The 18,558-nt window shown below is 30.3% G+C and overlaps 1 protein-coding gene across 3 annotated transcripts in view; it reads left to right on the forward strand.

Annotated features, from left to right (window-relative positions):
• LOC111679324 (probable serine/threonine-protein kinase DDB_G0282963) overlaps positions 1–18,558 on the forward strand; it is a 342,621-nt gene that overhangs the window by 111,744 nt on the left and 212,319 nt on the right. The gene's annotated exons all lie outside the window — the stretch shown is intronic.

An 18,558-nucleotide genomic window follows, 5' to 3' on the forward strand; every position in this document is an offset into this window, starting at 1 on the left:
TCAGCACAAACGTATAATACCCTTCCCACTATAGTGGTGTAATAAACGTTAAATAGCTTAAAATAAATTCAATAAACCATTGACAAATATAGAAACTTTATTGTAGGCTGTGTTTGGTATACGTGAATTATGTTTTTAGCAAACAATTGTTATAAATACTGTTTGCTTTTATCAGAGATGGGTGTAGTGCACTAATTTTTAACTATCACAAATTATTAGTGGTAGTTCAAAATTATTCACTACTTTTATTTAAGTTTAGTGATGATTTGATAAATATAAGCCTTACTCAATAATAGTGATATTTCAAATTTTTAACTAAAAATATTTTAAAAATAGTAAAAATATTTGTTTTTACAGCCTAGTGATATAAATTTTTCTACACTAAATTATTAGTTCAAAAAATATTCCTGCACTATTTTTGTTTTCAACATAGAAATGTTTCTCTCAATTTAAAGTTTAAGTTTATAGGTTGTTATATATAAGGAAAAAAGTTGTAAAAAAGGTATTAAAATACAAAAATTACACAATTATAATAAAAGCAGAAATAAACAAAACATAATACAGTAAAAATTAGCCACTATTGACTTTAAGTAAAACAAGTTTTTCCAAATTGAAATCACTTAATTTATTTCTACGAGGAGAGTCCACCATTCCGCTAAAAGAAAATAAACGTTCTACTGGAGCAGAAGAAGGCAAAGGCATGTTAAATTTTAAAAACATTTGCCTTATTTGTGGATATTTGTTGAGGCTAAAAATATCGGTCTCCGAGCTTAAAAGGAAAGCACGTATTTCATTTTGTATATCTTCTTTTTGAACAAAGGTAAAAGGCCCTAATATTAAAGATATTAATAAATTAAAAAATAGTGCAAAGAAAATTATTCAAGCCTTTTGTTAGTGACTGTTCAAATATTTAACTATTTGAGTGTAATGCTTTTTTCTACACTACCACTCAATTGAGTTATAGTTAAAAAAATAAAATTATCACAAAAAATATTAGTGCTGCTATAAGCTTCACTACCACTAAGCTGATGAAAATTAGTGAAAAATATATTTTTTGAAATAATATTTAGTGCTAGTGAAATATTGATTTAACTAAAAAAATAGTGCACTACCCCCATCTCTGGCTTTTATTCTCCTTTTGAAATAAACAATTATTGAATCTCTAGTAATAAACCAATTATGTAAATATAGAGTCATTCCAAAATTTATCGACCAAAAAAGGCAGTTTTAAAATTGTAACATCTTCGAATTTCATAAACTCGGTACATATATTCTGCTCTTAAATACGGTTTGTACGACGTATAAATTGGATCCATAACTTATACGGTTCATATATTATGGGCTCCTAAAGTTGGGCATCTCGCGTATTTTTGTGGAAAATTAGTAATGTTGACGACTTAATTACTTTGGAACCCGTTATCCAATTATAACAAATGAGGTCTCTTTCGACAGGACTCCGATTACTCATTATTGAAATTTCATAAAATATTTTTTAAGTCCTGACTCAAGGACCATAAACCGAAAAATGTCTTTTATCCTTGAATATCCTAAAAAATGGTATTTTGATTTTCTTAATTTTTTTTACAAAAAATAGGCTATAGAACTATTATTACGGTGTAAAAATTAGTATCTTAATGGGATCAGAAGTTATGGACTTTTTTATTTAGCTACATTTAAAAATTGCATAGGAAATGTGTGCTTTTTATACATTTTTAGTCCACTTACATAAAGGTTTTAATGCCGAATAATGTAAAAATTACAACAGACCATCAACTTGATGTTAGAAATATAATGGATAATTTTATCTGAAATTATGTCTTAATCAGAAAAAATATAAGAGGTCAAAAGTCAAAATAATAACAAAATTTGTAGAGAATCAAATTTATGAGATTTTAATTACAGATAATTTTTTTGTATCATCACCAGTTTTTGAGTTATTGTCATTTTTTGTTAATTTGCAACATGTTTTTCTAACCTCAAAATATCAAACACTAAAAACGGTTTTGTGATAATTTTCATTTCGTCTATAAGTAATTAACACATATAATTATTTTATTACCCTTTTTGTGTCGGAATTTCTCTCTCGCCCATAGTGCAATGTTTTTTTTTAATGTAAATTTTAATGGTCTGTGGTAATTTTTACATTATTCGGCATAAAAACCTTTGTTTGAGTGGACTAAAAATGTATAAAAAGCACACATTTCCTATGGAAATTTTAAATGTAGCTAAATAAAAACTGCCATAACTTCTGATCCCATTCATATCACAATTTGTATAAAAATTAAGAAAAACAAAATACCATTTTTCAGGATATTCAAGGATAAAGGACATTTTTCGGTATATGATCCTTGAGCCAGGACCTAAAAAATATTTTATGAAATTTCAACAATGAGTAATCGGAGTCCTGTCGAACGAGACCTCATTTGTTATAATCGGATAACGGGTTCCAAAGTAATTAAGTCGTCAACATTGCTAATTTTCCACAAAAATACGTGAGATGCCCAACTTTAGGAGCCCATAATATACGAACCATAAATGGTCTAAATTTTAACTAAATCGAAGGTGTCAAAAATTTAATGTGATCGAAGTGTCTCTGGAATGACTCTATATACAATTACATAATTGTAATAATAGTGGTTTATCCCAAATTATCTTAGGATCCCTGAAAAGTGACCCTGAAAATTGGTCAAGAAAATCTAGAGAGGATTTGATGTCATTATGGAATTTTAACGAGGGGCTGGTATACCACGATATATGAAATCGGTAGTCCCAAATGCCCTTAAAAAATCGAGAGAGGATTTGATGTCATTATGTAATTTTAAGGAGGGGCTGGTATACCACGATATATAAAATCGGTAGTCATAGATGTCCTTAAAAGTTCCCTATTACTGGTATATCCCAAATAATCTAAGAATTCCTGAAAGTTGGTCAATAAATTCTGGAGAGGATTTGTAATCATGGAATTTTATGAAGGGGCTGGGATTCCAAAAAATATGAAATCGGTAGTTCCAGATGTCCCTATTATTTTTTTATTGTAAAAAAACAAGCATGTGCAGTTTCAAATAAATGAATTATACTCTCACACAACTTGCTTAATATAGAAACGAAATATTACTCGTCTCGTTGGGAGTTATGTAAAGTTTGATATCATGGATGGATTCGTATTTGGAACAATACCACGTCATTAAAATGAGTGCTTATAACCAGTGAACATTCGATGATTCTCATGCAAATTTTCATTGGTGCGCTATATTTATTTTAAAATGCATTAACATTCGTTAAGCATTCAGCCAACTTGGTATTTTCTTCTCTTATTATTCAAGATGTTAAAATGGTCTTAATATTACTAATTTTAACAAATATTTAATACAAAAATCTAATAAAATTATTAATATTTATTTACTTTGAGTCCTAAGAGAATACCAAATTTTTGTGAATTTTACAATATTTATAACAGAATTTTACATAAGTGAATTGTGTGCAATTTTTCATGACTTTGTGTGATTCGTACGTCGACCAATAGACAAAGTAGTTACCTAACACTACCTCAGGGGTCGGCAAACTACGGCTCGCGAGCCAAACGTGGCTCTTTGGATGTGGAGCTGTGGCTCTTTAGTTTCATACACACATTTTATTTATTAAAAAAAAAAATATATATTATATATATATATATATATTATATATATATATATATATATATAATATATATAATATATATATTATATATATATATATTATATATATATATATATATATATATATATATATATATATATATATATATATATATATATATATTATATATTGTATATATATATATATATATTATATATAATATATTATATATGTATTATATATATTGTATATATATATATATATATATATATATATATATATATATATATATATATATATATTTTTTTTTTTTTTTTTTAATAAATAAAATGTGTGTATGAATTTTGTTATAATACTGCTATTATTAGGCCTGTCAAATTTGAAAAATTGATTTTTGTTATTATACAACTTGTTTATGTCGAATTTCGTCGCTATACTTCTACTGTTTTGTCAGTTATGATCGCTAGAGTAATTTTCTGAAAGATTCCTTATATTGGGGTTGATCAATTATTGTTCGATGTCCGCAATACTTCACAGTATAATTTCTGTTTGCATAAAAAAATTCTGCAATTTTTTTCTCGATTGCTGCCACACTTATACTGTATTATGACAAATGCCTTTTATCACTGTCTGTGTTATCACTGTTGCCCAACTCTAATAAAAGTTTATCTTTATATAACAAATATTAAAAAAACATATGAAAGTTCAATAAGTATTTGTAGTCAAAAATGTATATAATAAAATAAAGTATTTGTAATGTTTCAATAAATGAACATTTTGTGGCTCTTTTAAAACCCATGCTTTGTAAACTGCAAATTTTGGCTCTTCTGATTCAAAAGTTTGCCAACCCCTGCACTACCTTAATATCCATACAATCATCGGGTACGACATGAAACGTTAGTGCGAAGTTTTCCTCACCAATTGTCACCAAAAAATCAGTATTGCCAATAGTTTTAATCAAATAATGTTTTCTTTTGTGAACAAAATTGCTCAAATAAAAATTAGATTCCGTCAAGGTACTGTCTGCTGATGCTCTTCGTAATTGTCTGAATATAGATGGTCGCATAACGTTAAATTTACTGCCGGTGTCTAAAAGAGCGTTCGTCGTTACTTTACCAATTTTAATTATCTTAGTCGTAATCATCAATAATAGAATGTTATTGGACTCACCTTTTTTGCGGACAATCTTTGGAAATATGGCCAAATATTTTCACAATTAAAATATTTGGTACCTATGGATTCACTATTACAGTTTTTAGACTTATGTCCTTTTCCGCCGCAGTTCAAACATTTTATTTCGGAACTTTTGTCTTTGCTTAAATGTTTCCTGTTTCTTTTAGTATATCTGTCGCTTGCTGGATTTGTTCATGGTCTCGTAACACTGCAACTTATCCTTGGAATTATTTGCACCATACAAAATCATTTTATTCACGTCACTGCCGTTTATGCCGTCGATTATATACTGCATCAGTGAATTATAGTCAATATTGCCTCTTTCAGCTAATTCCTTTTTCTTAAGATAAAGTAAAATTTTAAAGATTTTTTTTTCGCAAATACAATTCGCTGTAATTCATCCCATCACAGCTGCTGTTTCTTCGAACTCTTCTATCTAGGCATAAATTGGTAAAACACAAGTTCCATCAAAACTACGTATATAATCTTCTATATCAATAAAACTCGTGGTAAAACCTCGTCGAGTAGTTTGTTGCACCTCTAGAAGTCGTTGTCATCATCGAAATTATTATTGCGTTGTATAGTTTTGTTATCATTACTCATACGTCGTTGTTGCATATTGCCGTCGCACAGTGGTATAGGAAAAAAAAGGGAAATAATTCGGTAACTTCTAAACGGTTAATCCGATTTTAATGAAGTTTGGTATGTACAAAGAGGTGGTGTTGTCGAGTTTAGGTTTTGAATTTGGACCTTATAGGCCAACTAGGGCCCGGCGGGGGGGGTCCTCAAATTAGGACACCTCGGCTATGTTAATTTTTTAAAACGATCCTATTTCTTCATTTGAATATAGAATCTCCTCACCGAGCATTATAAAAATGTCGTCGTAGCAGTAAATTATCTCTTATAGTTTAGGAGATATTCGCATTTGAAAATTAAAATTTTAAAATTTTTACTGTCCTTACTTTAGTTTTTGATAATAGCGGGTCCAAATATTCCCGATTTTCGCCATTTTAGGCATTTTAATTTAAAAAATTAAAAAAAAAACGATTTTTGCCATTTTTTGGGGAAAAAATTATCTTTTTCTTTTTAAGTTATCTAAAAAGTTTCTAAGAAGATGTATATAGAATTTATACTTTTTGGAAAGCTGACTTTACTTCGGCTTTCTTATTTTTAGAAGGGCTTTTGTATAGGTTGTTTGTAGTTAATATATCTTTTTGAGGACTTGTTGACAGTGCATTTTTGGGTGAAGCGTTTGAGTTATTTTTTGGAGGACTTTCGTATATGCTATGTGCAGCTGTGGATTGAAACATCTTTTCACCTTGAATAAATTTTATGTTTATTTTCTTCTTTTCCTTTTGAGGCGTTTTTCCACGATTCTTGATGTAGATAATTACATGTTTTTTACAACGGACAGGCTTATTTTGTATTTTATATTTCAGTTCAATTTCATTAATTTTCGCTTTAACATACTCAATAGAATTTCTAATGTATTCTGTTGGTCTTATGTTTTTTTGCCCTTTAAGTTAATTTTTTTTAACATCGAAAAATACCCTTCGGCAGGCGCGTTGGAAATTCTGGTGTTTAAACTGTCCACAAATGCTCCCATAATGTTGGTCCATAATACTGGATACGGCATCCATTTAAAAATTATCATTTTTTAAATTATTTATTGGACCATCATTATACCCTTCGGCAGGCGCGTTGGAAATTCTGGTGTTTGAACTGTCCACAAATGCTCCCATAATGTTGGTCCATAATACTGGATACGGCATCCATTTAAAAATTATCATTTTTTAAATTATTTATTGGACCATCATTATACCCTACACCACTTTAGTGGGGAGGGTATATTGGGTTTGTGCTGATGTTTGTAACGCACAATAATATTGGTCCTATACCCACCTTAAAGTATACCAATCGGCTCAGAATCATTTTCTGAGTCGATTTAGCTATGTCCGTCCGTATGTCCGTCCGTTCATGTAAACCTCGTAATCAAACAACAGGTCGCAATTTTAAAGATAATTCAATGAAATTTGGCACATGATCTTCTATTGTCCCAGTGACGAAGCCTATTGAAAATGGTTAAGGTCGGTCCATTATTTCACCTAGACCCAATCAACTGAACCCCCCAATAGGGCTTGTAATACTTGTAATCAAAGTACAGGTCGCAATTTTGGAGATAATTCAATGAAATTTAGCACATGATCTTTTATGGTACCGTAGACGAAGCCTATTGAAAATGGTTAACATCGGTCCATTATATCACCTATCCCCCATACAACTGAACCCGCCGAATAGGGCTTTTAAGTTCATAATTATATACTCATATCTCGACAAAAAAGCTGCAATAACCAAGTTGTATACAAGATTTGATGACCCCCACGAATTCCATAATAATAGGTTCTTATATAACCCTAGCCCCTATAAAAAGCCCCCATCAAAATTTCACTTAAATGTCCACAATTTTATTCAACAATAAACGGCTTAAGTATGTATATCTAAGGCAAGGTACAATTCAACTTAAATGCTTTATTATGGCAACTAAATCTCATTATATTTTTGTCAAAGGTGTAGGGTATTATATGGTCGGCCTCGCCCGACTATAATTTCTTACTTGTTTTCACTTATTTTCTTTTTCTACCTTTAAGTATATTGCTAAGCTTTTTTTGTAAAACGGGCTCTTTTTATACATGGAATTAGAGCTATCTTTTATATCGTCTGCATTTATATTTTTACTGTCATCGCCTGTTATTTCTACTTCTTTTAAATATTTTAAGCTTGACATATTTTTAAAAAGATTTTTCTATTTTGTAGAACTTAATAAAATATTGCATACCGCTTCAAACCAAGCCCACAATTGATTTGTTTTGGAAATATTTATTGCCTTCATCATTATGAATTTTAAGAACTTGTCTTGTCTTTATATATTTTGCTACGATTTTGATGAAGTGGCAGCAGGAAATCTGTATTACTACAAAGTTGAATGTTTTTTTTTCTTTTTTATTTAAAAATAAATAACATTTTATTAAATGTTGTTGAGTTGATTAGTGCCCAACTCCAATCAATGACTACACGTTTGCAGGGGGCTATTTAATTCTTTCTTTTAAAAAATATAATCTTACTTCCATAAAAAAACCTCATAATATTGACATGTTTTTGCCTCCGCCAACGGTATTAAAATACCTTTTTGATTTCTTTCTGCAACATGCAGAATAATGATATATATATAAAAAAAACGCGCTTAGACCTTTTATCAATTTTAGCGACGATTCCCCCCGTTGAGTCAATAAAAACTGAGATTAGACTCATTTTTAAAAGTATTTGTTTCTCGATTTGGGTTAAATTTAATTGATCCGCAGAATACAGATATATTTCTAACGGATTTGAATTTTTTTAATAAATACTTCCCAGTTTTTATCTCTTTGCATATAATATAAATCGATGAATGGGTCATTGTGGCGGTTTAATTGTTTAATTATTTCTGAGTTGATTTTTCTGGCAACGTCACTAGAAGTAACGTCGCCAATATTACCTACATCTCGCAGTTCTTTTGACATACTTATTAATGCTTTATTTCTATATTTTGAGGAAAATTCTCTTTTCATATGATGTTTTGCCACTTTTCGGCGTATTGCCCTAACTTGTTAGGTTTTTATTAAATTTTTGGGATGAGTTACATATTTTTTATTTGAAAATACATTTACTATTATTGGTTTTGATTTTATTTGTACAACAAATTTATATTTCTTACAAGAACAATTACTGTAAATACAATATGCATATAATCTTATTATTATAGCCAATTTGATTTATTATAGCCAAAAGATTTGAAATTAATGGGACATACGTTATTTAAACATTTAAAATTCTCTCTAACCATATCTTCAATGTATTTAATTAATTCCCGTTCCTTATTATTGTTTGCAGAATATTCTTTTAAAAATAAATTATGTTGGATTTTTATTTCAAATTTACCTTCTTTGAAAACGTATCCGAATTTAAGTTTTGATGTTTTATCCGACCTTTTTACTTTCGTTGTTGGTAATTTTGGAATATCAATTTTCTTGTGGTTTATTGAATATTCCTCGATTTTTCCACTTTCTTCAGTAATTTCTAAATCTGACAGTTTTGTTTATGAAAAAATATCACATCTTTGTATAACTGACTTTTCAGTATTTGCTGATTCATTTTCATATTTTAAAAATTCATTTTCTTCTAATAAATCAACGTCCATATCCGAAATTTCAGAATCTGTGGGTATGTGAGTTGCACAAATATTACTATCGTTTGAGAAAATTCTAAAAGTATTTTCGATTTTATACTCGTTCAACTTTGGCAGCTGGAATGATATATAGTTTTCATCGACAGTCATTGAACTTTTGTCGTCGACAATAATTGTACTACAGTTATTAGGCAATTTTGAAGATACCTTCTTTTCAACCGGGGAAATAAGATTTTATCTCAGCTTCCAAATATAAATAATATTTGGAAGCTGAGATAAAATCTTACTGTCGTCGACAACCATTGTACTGTTAATAAACAAGTTTTGAGAAATATCTTTTTCATTTGGAAGAAGGTCTATTTGATGTTCAACAATATTTGTTAGCAGGATACTCATCCAAAATATTGTCATTCCCAACATTGTTTATAAATAACTGTTGCAGCTCATCATAACAGTTTTTGATTATATCCGTTTTACATAAACTGAATAACTTAGAAAATATATTTTCTAATAAATACCGTTTTGTTCCTAAAATACAAGTAAATTGATTTAAAACTACCAAAGGATTTTTTAATTTAAACATCAAAAACATCTAACGAAATGATCGGATAAAAATAAAAGTACATTCGTACTATAAAAATGAAATTAGTATAAGGGAACCCCTGCACAATTTTTTCCTCTTTTTGTATCACAGTGTTATTAAAGTTATTTAATTGATTAACTAAGTAATCATTTAAATAATTCAATAATTAAGTAATTAAACAATTTTATATTTAAATAATTACACTGAAAATCATGGGAAACGAACCCACATGAGAAAGCTTAGACTATTTCCTTTAAGAGCTTTGTGGTCACTTCTTGGGATACAGGGGGCATTTTGGGAAAATAGGAAAAAATTAAGTGCCAAATATTGGAAAAAATTATTCTTGAGTTGAAAAATATATTTTTTTTGATAGATATCCCAGCAAAATCTTTGCTTAAAAATTCACTAGAAAAATCACCAGAACTCATCGAGTAAAGTACTTTGTACTTAGTTTTGTTTGAGATGTTCCAAAAGTTAGTCAATATTATTTGGTTGGAAATAAGTTGTTTTTTTAGTAGAGTTATTTATAGAATATTTATGAAAAAATAAAAATAAAAAGTTGACACAGACTGGGGTTGAACTCAGTACCTTCCGTCTACCAGTTGAATGCTACTCTTACTAAACCACTGCTTTGTTGTTTTATTGTGCGTCAAATAATAGTTTTCGTGGTTCTATCCCACAGTTTCATTATTCCAAGAGGTCTTATGGGATTCTCTCACCCAGATTTTTAGTTCAGCTTTTGTTGCGTCGAGTGGTTTTGCGTTCGTCAGTTTAACTGCCTTGAGCTTCCTTCCCTTTAAAGCTATTATATTCGCTCTTTCGTTACCGACTACTCCCGAGTGGGCTGGTACCCATATGATGTTATAATGTTATAAGTCTCGAAAAGGGACGAAAATTGCGATTTCTCAAAACTCAGGACATAATATCTCAGATTCCAGATGTGATGGAGAAAATATGAAGTAACATGTCGAGTTGCATTGCGGTATTCGTATTTTTCGCGTCATTTTCTGGGGCGGAATTTATATGGGGGACTGATCCTCATAAAAATTGATAGAAAGATTTCGGTTCCTATTAGTACTTAGTTTTGTTTGAGATGTTCCAAAAGTTAGTCAATATTATTTGGTTGGAAATAAGTTGTTTTTTTAGTAGAGTTATTTATAGAATATTTATGAAAAAATAAAAATAAAAAGTTGACACAGACTGGGGTTGAACTCAGTACCTTCCGTCTACCAGTTGAATGCTACTCTTACTAAACCACTGCTTTGTTGTTTTATTGTGCGTCAAATAATAGTTTTCACACACAAACAGTGTTGCCACAACAAAATTTCTTTTCTAACCAAAATTCGAATAAAAAATAACCAAATTAAGATTTTCGTGGTTCTATCCCACAGTTTCATTATTCCAAGAGGTCTTATGGGATTCTCTCACCCAGATTTTTAGTTCAGCTTTTGTTGCGTCGAGTGGTTTTGCGTTCGTCAGTTTAACTGCCTTGAGCTTCCTTCCCTTTAAAGCTATTATATTCGCTCTTTCGTTACCGACTACTCCCGAGTGGGCTGGTACCCATATGATGTTATAATGTTATAAGTCTCGAAAAGGGACGAAAATTGCGATTTCTCAAAACTCAGGACATAATATCTCAGATTCCAGATGTGATGGAGAAAATATGAAGTAACATGTCGAGTTGCATTGCGGTATTCGTATTTTTCGCGTCATTTTCTGGGGCGGAATTTATATGGGGGACTGATCCTCATAAAAATTGATAGAAAGATTTCGGTTCCTATAAAAGAGATAGAGATATTAGCTTACACGAAAGAAGTTTATGTCGAATTTCATAAATCTACTAGTATTTTTAAGCCAGTACTGATCTTTAAAGTCATTTATTGAAGGGACCTTATATGGGGGGTAGGGTTAATTATGGACTGATCCACATAAAATTTCATAGATAGGTTTTGGTTAGTAGGAAACTTATGTCAAATTTTATAGCTATACTTGTATTTTTAAGCGAGTAATGAGCGTTAAAGTAATTTTCTGAAGGGGACGTTATATGGGGGTAGGGTCACTTATGGACCGATATACATAAAATTTGGTTGAGAGATATTGGCTTGCATAAAACTTATGTGTGTCGAATTTCATCGCTATATTCCCATTTTTAAGCCAGTAATGAGCGTTAAAGTAATTTTCTGAAGGGGACCTTATATGGGGGGTAGGGTCAATTATGGACCGATATACATAAAATTTGGTTGAGAGATATTGGCTTCCATAAAACTTATGTGTGTCGAATTTCATCGCTATATTTCCATTTTTAAGCCAGTAATGAGCATTAAAGCCATTTTCTGAAGGGGACCTTATATGGGGGGTAGGGTCAATTATGGACCGATCCGCATAAAATTGCATAAAGAGGTTTTGGATTGTAAGAAACTTACATATGTCAAATTTCATCGCTATACTTGTATTTTTAAGCCAGTAATGAGTATTAAGGACATTTTCTGAAGGGGACGTTATATGGGGGTAGGGTCAATTATAGACCGATATATATATATAAAATTTGGTTGAGAGATATTGGCTTACATAAAACTTATGTGTGTCGAATTTCATCGCTATATTCCTATTTTTAAGCCAGTAATCAGCTATTTAGTCATTTTCTAAAGGGGACCTTATATGGGGGGTAGGGCCAATTATGGTCCTATGTCCGCCATAATGCAGAATTATTTTTCAGACATCAAAAAACTGACCTATGCGAAATTTTGTGCTATTTGCTTCATAAACAACGAATTTGTGAATATTTGATGCTATTTATACAATATTCCGGGGGGTACAGTTGTATGGGGTCTATATGAAATCGTTGACCAATTTTGCCCATTTTCAATACCAAACATTTCTGATTAATAAAATATATTTTGGGAAAATTTCATCTCAATATCTCTTATTTTGTGGACGCTATCGTGCCAACAACAGACAGACGGACAGACGGACGGACATGACTAGATCGTCTTAGAATCTTACTTTATGGGGTCTTAGAGCAATATTTCGATGTGTTACACACGCAATGACAAAATCAATATACCCCCATCCTTTTTGATGGTGGGTATAACAATCAAAAAATAAATAAAATGAGTAAAGTATATAACATAAAATAATTAAAATTAATAAAATCATTTATTTATTTGATTAATTTAAATTAAATATATAAAATAATTTAAAATAAATAAAATAAATAAAAAAATATATATAAAAAATTAGTAAAATGAATAAAACAAATAAAATAATAAAATAAATACAATATTTATATAAAATAAGTAATGTAAATAATTAATCTGCACATAATTTTAAATATAGTCCGATTTCTTAAGTTTTATATGGGTATCATTTATCAAAATGTTAAGTTTTGCAATTTTCAGAATGTTCAAACTCACTTCTGAAATGCATTCTGAATATAAAGAGTACATTTCTGAAAAGTTTTAAGACTTAACTTTTCGCCCAGAATGGATTAATCAGCGCACAATTTTAAATATAGTCCGATTTCTCAAGTTTTATATAGGTATCATTTTTAAAAATGTTAAGTTTTGCAATTTTCAGAATGTTCAAACTCACTTCTGAAATGCATTTTGAATATAAAGAGTACATTTCTGAAAAGTTTTAAGACTTATCTTTTCGTCCAGAATGGATTAAACTTCGCACAATTTTGAATATATTCCGATTTCTTATGTTTTATATATGTAGGTCTCACTTATAAAAAATTTAAATTTTTAAATTTTCCGATTATCTCAGTTTTTAAATAAATTCTGAATATTAATACACATCGCTGAAAATTTTTGAGATGAATTGGTTCTCAAATTTTTGTATATGCCCGATTTCTTAATTTTTATATCATATGTGATCAGAAATTATATTTTTTTGTTAAAATTATTTTAAAATTTACCAATTTAATCTTAAAAATGTTTAATTTTTGTTTAGGAATAATTTAGTATTATATGTTTATATTCAATCTGAAAAATCGGTTATACTATTTTTTGACTTTTTTTTATTCATGAAACGTTAATTGAGCTGAAATAACTAAGCTATGTTAACCTAGCACTCTCTGAGCGAGATTTATGTTATTAACATAACAGACTTTTTAACATTGAAAAACGGAGTTAACTTTCGGAGCTAACTTCACACGCATTATTAGCACATATATATTTTCAATTTTCCCGACATTGTAGCGGAATACAACTCCAAAAAATGGCTTAACAAAACGTCATCCTCTACAGTAGATTTAAGTTTTTACTACTTATAGCTTTCACGCTTATCTTGCTTATTACAATAACACTGTAATCAAATATTTTTGGTTTATTTTTATCATCATGAATATTATTTAACCAGTTATCAATATTTTGGAGTTAGACCATAATGATATGGAAACATTCAGTCTGTAATCCATTGGTTATAAAAAGAACGATTCTTCTATATTGAATGGCGCTTCTTCGTATTATAAAAATGTTCTAAGGTTCTAATAAGTTGAATTAGCTATCCTATTAATATATCTTGGAACTTTTAAATACAGATTCTTGTAACAAATAATATTATTTTTAGATACGCCAAGGGGTCCATTAACTCCAAGATCCGTTGGGATCCAATTAAGCATTGCGAATAGACATTTAGTGGAAGTTGTTCTCAGTGCTCCTGTTATAAGGATTGCTATCCTTCTTAGTACCTTCTCAAGAAGTATATAATTTGAGTTGTTGTCCAGTGCTTTCCACCAGACAACAGCCCCGTAAAAGAGAATAGGTTTAATAACCGCTTCATGGATCCAATTTACCAGTTTGGGATTTAGTCCCCATCTTTTGCCTATGGTCTTCTTGCAAATGTACATTGCCATTAAGGCTTTATTTACCCTTAGGTATTTCGCACTGTTCGAAAGTGAGAGTACGACTCCGTTTAGTCGAGGTAGGGTAAAATTTCCGATCTTGTATTTCCTGGTGTAGAGTACAAGTTCAGTTTTACTAGGGTTTACGCTCAAACCACTATCAACGCTCCATTTACTTAGTAGATTGAGTGCTGATTCGAGTCTTTGAGATATCGTATTCAGATGGAAACCTGATACTGCTACCGCAACGTCATCCGCGTATGCGACAGTCTTGTATTTTGTTGGTGGCCAATTTCATTAGTAGGCTGTTTATGGCCACATTCCATAAAAGTGGTGATAGGACTCCACCTTGAGGTGTACCCCTGATTGCCACTCTTTGAATACATGCCATTCCCATGTTAGAACGGATAATCCTATAATGAAGAAGGTCTTTTATGAATTTAATCACTGATGCACAGTGGGGCAGAATGGAAATTTTTTGGAAATAAATCTGGCATTTCTAAACGGCTGATCCGATCGGGATAAAATTTGGGTGAGCGTAGCCAAGGAGTATTCGAGTTTAAGTTTTGAAGATGAACCCCGCAGATGCCAGGGACGGAGCTGTGGCGGCTCAAAGTAGGGTACCTACGACATGTAAAATTTTTAAAACGTGCCATTTTTTGTTTTTTACCCAAACACAAAGACTTTTATATTTTCTGAAAGCGCTCGACGAGATCTTGAAAAAACATGCTTGGACATACTACTTATCTCTTATAATATCCGAGTTATAGGCATTTAAAAATTTAGTGATACAAAATTTACCATACCTTGGTCCGCCTTTTTTTGAATACCGGGCGTAATTTTGGACCAAATGGACTCAATTTTTTCTTGTTAGTTAGACAACAAAATTTCCAATAATATACAAAAAATTTCAGATCAATATCATTTACAGATCCAAAAATATACGTTTTTTAATTTAAAAATTCAAAAAATTTTAGATTTTTGCCGTTTTTTTTGCCCAAAATGTGTCTTAACTCTTTTATTAATAAAATAAAATTTTCTTTAAGAACATATAACAATTTTATAGTTTTCTAAAAGGTATCTTTACGCAGAACGCTTTGGCGTAAAAAACTTGTCCTATTTTTTGAAAATGTTGCCACTGCATCCTTCCGAATATGACCTATTTTTTATCAAAACTTCAACTTTGGGCGACATGTTCTAAAATCCCAAAGCTGTGATCAGAAAACTGAAAGCAGTTTTGGAAACCTCAATGTGTTTTCTATTTACTTCCCAGCCCTGAAAGAAATATGGACCCTATGGGCAAAAATGTAAAAAATCCCATTTTTGGGATTTTCATTCCTATTTTTGGGAATTGCGGGATGCCCTTTGACTTTTAATTTTTTTTTGCATTTTCTTATTTGAAATGACAAATTTAACAAGCGTTGAAGATTTCATTGAGTTTTGTTCATAAATAAAGATTTTGTCATATATTACATATTTGTTAAATTTCTAAAACTATGATTTATATCAAAATTTTAATAGGGTCGCAGATAGCTACAACAATTTAGTCCATATTTATCCCTTAATATCTTTTTTTAGTTAGATATGGAAATTCTTGACCCTTTACAAAAAATTTCAAGCCAATATCTCAATTACATTCAAAAATATGTTCATTTAAACCTGTGTCCTTTAATTTCATCTTTTTCATATTTTAGTATTAAGTATGACAGAACATACATTTGGTGTTGAATAAAATATTTGGACAATTTTTAAAAATTATTTAGTTAATTATTTTATTATAGACTATAACATTGTATTTAAAATAAAAAATATAATTTTATTATGAGCCACGCACAACAACACCTAAATCACCCCACACAAACCACCTTTCCCGCCCACCGAAATATAAAACACAATTTAATACAATATCATCAGTTAGTATAATAGCTTTTTTTATTTGAACTGTTTATCTTAAACATAATACAATTAATTCTTACAACCTACTTATATAGTTAATTCCTAACACTACTTATTTTCTATAAAATAATCTGTCATATCGGTATACATATCCTGAGGGTAATATAAGTCCTTTAAATCTTCCTCGTTTTGAGATGATAAAGTTTCATAAGAAATCCATCTATTTCGCATAGTTGAAAGAACAGGATCAGAAGATAGAAGTAAACTATTAAAAATATCTTCATTCTGTGATTGCCTGGAGCATTTTCTTAAGCTAAAAAGTTGAACATGCTTAAAATCTCGATTCCTCGCTTCCTGGGCTTCTTCTGTTAACTCTCCAAGTGGAAGAATATTCGATTCAATTATTATTTGACCATGACACAATACTTTGTTTACTGTTGGTGTTAGTTCCCTCCATGGATACAGAGATACAAGTAATTTAGAAATTTCAGATGTATATTCCCCAAATCGATTTCCATTCATTGTTAAGCTTAGCTGATATGATACGTTTAATAGAGAATTCCTTTATTTTTTATGCAAATGGGCTCCAGTGCATTTATTTCATCTTTTAAAATTCCACTAAATCTTTTTGTTGTTTTCTTTGACTCCTTTTATAATTCTAATCCAATGGGTCTACAAAAATTTTTTGAACCCGGAGTTTGTATTGATCCATATATCTTCAAATGAATTTCCGATGCTTGACGATGATGGATTAAGGGAATATGAACGAATTCGTAATGGCACTAATGATGACATCAATACACTTTTGTAGTCTGCTAATGGTCCGACTTCCACAAGCTTGTTTGTATTCTGGAAGTGCTAATAAACCGTCACATCCCCACTTACCATTAAGACAACATCACAGTTATGAATTTTCCTTAGTTGGTCTTCTGAAAAGTCTGACACAATTCTTGATGCTGTGTTTTAGAGCAAAGATGATATATCAATACAAGCTTCCACATCATTAACAGCAATAGGTGATGGTAGGATAGCTTGTTTTTTCCTGGATCGCCTTGTATGATGTAATATATTGTGTCCTTTTTCATGGAGAGCTTTCCTTAATATTTGGTACTTATTTCGACTGAGACCCAGTTCCAACATAAGCGCTATTGCTTCCTCTTCAGTAAAATTTGATTGTGATGTTGGAGTTGGTATACTTTCCACAATTCGCTTAAGTCGTTTTGGTGATGCATTAGGAAGAATAGTTGCAATATGTACGGCAGCCATAGGTTGGTTTTCCTTTTCAGCATTTCGTTAAATGTATCAGCAATTTCCTCATTTAGATTGAAAAAAGTTTTTGTGTGACCCTCTTTTTTTTGACCTTGAACATAAGTCTTCGTATGACTTGCAAGGCGCTCCTGTTGATGTGTTTGTAAGTTGAGATTTCCGTAGTAGTTTCCATCCAACTACAAAATTTTAATCGAAATTTCTTTTGATTTCCATCCACAGACTTACTTTTTACATCAAAAAAGTTTTCAATTTTATATGCCTGTTTTGTCTACTTTTCTACTATATGTAGTTTTTATATAATTTGAAATGTCTTCAATTCTTTCTGACCCTTTTGAAGATACACTCCATAAAACGGAACTCCACTCTTCGTACTTTAATGTAATCTTCATTGTAGATTTATTAAATATGGTACTTAAAATCTGAGAAGTTTACTTATATACCAATTCTTGTCATTTCCGATACAGGTAATTCCAAAAGTAAAAAATTACGAACTGTCTACCTATTAACATTTAGGACTATATTACTATAACCTGTAATTCAGTCATTGATATTTCTTATTAGTGAATGAATCGAAATTATCATTACCTGTATATTTTTAACCTACATGATCATAAACGAAACAGAACGAAATGATCTGTCGAAAAAATTTAGGTAAAAAATAGTTATAAATTTCTGAAAATTTAAGCATAATAGGACTTTTCAATTATAAAGATAAGCAAACAAATAGAAAATAGGTAAATATAAGATTTAAACATGTTCTGTCATATTTAATACTAAAATATGAAAAATATGAAATTAAAGGATACAGGTTTAAATGAACATATTTTTGAATGTAATTGAGATATTGGCTTGAAATTTTTTGTAAAGGGTCGAGAATTTCCATATCTAACTAAAATAGATATTAAGGGACTAAATTGTTTTAGCTATCTGCGACCCTATTAAAATTTTGATATA

This window comes from Lucilia cuprina, chromosome 6, assembly GCF_022045245.1.
Source record: "Lucilia cuprina isolate Lc7/37 chromosome 6, ASM2204524v1, whole genome shotgun sequence".
Classification (NCBI taxonomy): domain Eukaryota; kingdom Metazoa; phylum Arthropoda; class Insecta; order Diptera; family Calliphoridae; genus Lucilia; species Lucilia cuprina.